The sequence below is a fragment of the Chiloscyllium punctatum genome, chromosome 5 (genome assembly GCF_047496795.1).
Source record: "Chiloscyllium punctatum isolate Juve2018m chromosome 5, sChiPun1.3, whole genome shotgun sequence".
NCBI lineage: Eukaryota > Metazoa > Chordata > Chondrichthyes > Orectolobiformes > Hemiscylliidae > Chiloscyllium > Chiloscyllium punctatum.
Window position 1 is genome coordinate 139,346,102 of NC_092743.1, and position 4,796 is coordinate 139,350,897.

Consider the following 4,796-nt stretch of genomic DNA (forward strand, 5'->3'; position numbering starts at 1 on the left):
CCTTTTTCTTATATTCATTATGTATCTTGGAATCTAACAACCATTCCCATTTCCCAGCAGTTGGCCTATATCTCTCCAAAGCCTTCCTATTTTTATGCCCATCTAGATGCCTTTTATAGAGACATGTCAAGTGACAAAAAAAAATTGAATCATAATAAACATCCCTAAAGTTGACTCCTAAACCTGATACTAACCCCTAAATTTAAACTTTGTAGTTCAGGGCAGGCTGGGGTGTTAAAAGGTGCTATACCATTATTGATTATGAAAGAGAAACTACATTCTCATCTATCACACAGTTTGCAAAAACAGTTATAGATGTAAGGTTACTGGAGGTTCTGTCAATATTAACACCAACAAACTGCTGTCCTCAGATTACCACCAGCATTAACAATATCATTCTACCACTCCAGGGCTATTAAAAATATTAACAATAACCAAATCCTTTGAGTTATCATCATCAGAACCAACAATAACAAAATGCATTTTCAGATTACTGTCACTATTAACAGCAACATACCATTGAACTGGGATTAGTGTCAGCATTAACATTACCAAAACACCATTCACAGATTACTAACAATATTAACAGGAAATCATCTCCTCGGGATTACTGTAAATATGAACAACTAACCACTGCTCTGGGATTACTGTCAGTGTTAGCAATAACAAACCTATCATCTGTATTAACAGCCTGTCTGGGACCATCAGAATTAACAATAACAAATTGCCTTTCTGGGACTACAAAAAGTAGTCATAGCAACAAACTGCTGCTCCCAGATTAACTGAACACTAACAATAACAAAATGCCTCTCTGGGTTGTCATTTTTATTCATAGTAACAAATTGCATCTTCTAGTTTATTGTCATTTTTAAAAAAAATCATTCATGTAATATAGGTCTCATGGGCTGGGGCAGCATTTATTACCCATTCTGAACTGCCCCACAGAAGGAGGGGGTGAGCTGCCTTCTTCAAATGCTGCAATCCTTGGGTTACAGGGACACCCTCAGTGCTGTTAGGAGTTCCTGGATTTTAACCCAGTGATACTGAAAGAAATGAGACATAGTTCCAATTCTGTGCTTTGTAGCTTGGAGGGTAACTTGTACTTCCCACGTATATTCTGCTTTTGTCCTTCTAGGAGGTATAGATCATGGTCTGAAAAGTGCTACTGGAGGAGCTTTGTTGAGTTACTGCAGTACATCTTGTAGCTGGTACTCACTGCTGCTACGTTGTGTCAGAAGTAAAGGGAGTCAATGTTGAAGGTGCTGGATGGGGTGCCAATTTATCAGGTTGCTTTGTCCTGGATGGTGTCAAGCTTCCTGAGTGCAGATGCACCCATCCAGTTATGTGGACAGCATTTCATTACATTCCTGACTTATACCTTGTAGATGGCAGACAGGCATTGAGGATACAGGAGGTGAGTTATTCGCTGTAGAATTCCTAACCTCTTACGTACCCTTGCAGTCTCAGAATTTATATGGACGGTCCAATTCAGTTTCTAAATCAATGGTATCTCCGAGGATGTTGAAAGTGGGGAATTCAACATTAGTAATGCCAGTAAATATCAAAGAATGATGGTTAGATTCTCCCTTGTTGGAGATGGTCATCACTTGGATGTTACTTGCCACTTTATCAGCCCAAGCCTGGATGTTGTTCAGTTGCTGCTACATACGGACATGAACTGCATCAGTGTCTGATGTGTCACAAATATTGCTGAACATTGTATAATCAACAAATATCCACACTCATGACCTTATAATGAGGGGGGCAGGGGCACAGGAATATAACTGATAAAAGTTGTTGTGCCAAGAATACTACACCAAGGAACTCTTACAGCTATATCCTGGAGCTGAGATAATTGACCTCCAACAACTACAACTATCTTCTTTTGTGTCAGGTGTGGCTCCAACCAGCAGGGAATTTTCCCCCTGATTCTCAGTGACTCTAGCTTTGTTAGGTAGGGCTCCATGATGCCATACTCAGTCAAATACTTATGAAGGGCAATTATTCTCAGTTCATCTCTGGAATTCAGCTTTTTTTTGTCCATGTTTAAACTAGGGCTGTGACATGGTCAGGAGCTGATTGGCCCTGGTAGAACCCAAACTGGGTGTCAGTGAGCAGGTTATTGCTGAGTAAATGAATCTTGATTAGACTGCGGGTGTTCATTTTGATCATCTTCATTAACAAATCACCTCTGTGCGATTAAACAGTCATAACTCCAACATCCAGGACTATGTGGTGAGATACATACAAAAGCATGTAGACCAAGGTCTACGGTCTTTCTACTGAGATATAACGTGGTCTGTTACATTTACAGATACCCTGGTAGCCTTAATGGAAACGTAAATTGTTTCCTTTCATGTTTGGAAAATGCCATTTGGAAAATGCCATTAAACAACACTTGCTGTTTAAGTACAAAACTTACTTCTCAATCATTTATAAATAAAGTATGTCTTTGAAAATAAAAATATTAAACTATAATAAACCATCTTAGATTACTGTCAGAAATAAACCGTCTTTTAGATTACTACAGATAATATCAATAATAAAGTGTCTCTCAGATTACCATCAATAGTATCAGTGATAAACCATCTTTCAGATTACCGCAGGTACAATCAGTAACAAACAGTCTCTCTTATTACCACCAGTAATATCATTAATAAACCACCCTCAGATTACCATCAGTAATAAACAGTCTCTCATATTACCATCAGTTATATCAGTAAAAAAAAATCTCTCAGATTACCATCAGTAATAAACCATCTTTTAGATTACTGTCAGTAATAAAGTCTCTCAGATTACCATCAGTAATAAACCATACTCAGATTATCTTAAGTAATAACAATAATAAACCATTTCTCAGATTAACATCAGTAATAATAATAAACCATTTCTCAGAGTAATAAGAATAATAAACTGTCTCTCAGAATAATGTCAGTAAAATCCATTTTTCTCATTACTATCAGTAATAAACCATCTCTCAGATTATTGTCAGCAATAACAGTAATAAACCACCTCTCAGATTACCATCAGTATTACACATTCTCTTAGATTACCATAGCAATAAACCATCTCTCAGATTACTGAGAGTAATATTGGTAAGAAACTATCTCTCAGATTATCATCAGTAATATACAGTCTCTTGGATTACAGTCAGTAATAAACCATATTTCAGATTTCTGTCAGTATTTGTCTCTCATATTATCATCAGTAATATCAGTAGTAAACCACCCTCAGATTACCATGAGTAATATCAGTAATAAACCATCTTTCAGATTACTGTCAGTAATTTCAGTAACAAACAGCCCTCAGATTACTGTCTGTAATAAACCGTCTTTCCGATTACTCTCAGTAATATCAGCAATAAATAGCCCTCAGATTACTGTCTGTAATATCAGTAATAAACCATCTTTCAGATTACTGTCAGCAATATCAGGAATAAACTGCCTCTCAAATTACCGTCAGTAATAACAATAATAAACCGTCTTTCAGATTACTGTTGGTAATATCAGTAATAAACCATCACTCAGACTACCATTAGTAACATCAGTAATAAGATATCTCTCAGACTACTGTTAGTAATATCGGTAATAAGCCATCTGGATGTAAGTTTGCTCGCTGAGCTGGAAGGTTCGTTTCCAGTCATTTCGCCACAATACCAGGTAACATCATCACTGAGTCTCCGGTGAAGCACTGGTGGTATGGCCCACTTTTTATTTATGTGTTTAAGTTTCCTTGGGATGGTGATATCATTTTCTGTGGTATTGTCATTTCCTGTTCTTATTCTCAGGGGGTGGTAAATGGGATCCAAGTCAATGTGTTTGTTGATAGAGTTCCAGTTAGAATGCCATGCTTCTAGGAATTCTTGTCTCTGTTGGCTTGTCTTAAGATGGATGTGTTGTCCCAGTCGAAGTGGTGTCCTTCCTCACCTGTATGTAAGGATACTAGTGATATCAGAAATAAACCATCTCTCAGATTACCATTAGTAATATCAGTAAAACCATTTCTCAGATTACCGTTAGTAATATCAGCAATAAACCATCTCTCAGACTATTGTTAGTAATATTAGTAATAAACGGTCTCTCAGATTACTGTCAGCAATAAACCATCTCTCAGACTACCATTAGCAATATCAGTAATAAACCCATCTCTCAGACCACTGTTAGTAATATCAGTAATAAACCATCTCTCAGATTAATGTCAGTAATAAACCGTCTCTTAGATTACTTTCAGTAACAAACTGTCCCTCCGATTACTGTCAGTAATATCAGTAGTAAACTATTTTTCAGATCACCGTCAGTAATATCAGTGATAAACCATCTCACAGACTACCATCAGTAATAAACGAATCTCAGATTACTATCAGTAATAAACCATCTCTCAGACTACCATGAGTAATATTAGTAATAAACCATCTCGCAGTACCAGTTAGTAATATCAATAATAAACCATCTCTCAGACACCTTCAGTAGTATCAGTAATAAACCATCTTTCAGATTACTGTCAGTAATAAAGTCTTTCAGATTACCATTAGTAATAAACCATAGCTCCTATTACCTTCAGCAATAACAATAATAAATCGTTTTTCAGATTACCGTCAGTAATATCACTGATAAACCGTCCCTCAGATTACCGTCAGTAATAAACCGTCCCTCAGATTACCGTCAGTAATAAACCGTCCCTCAGATTACCGTCAGTAATAGTGTTTGCCATTTATTATTCCTGACGCTGTTGTGAATCACGAGCGCCGTCCGCGCGCTCCCGCTGGGGACACAGGCGCGTGCACATGTGCGCGCCTC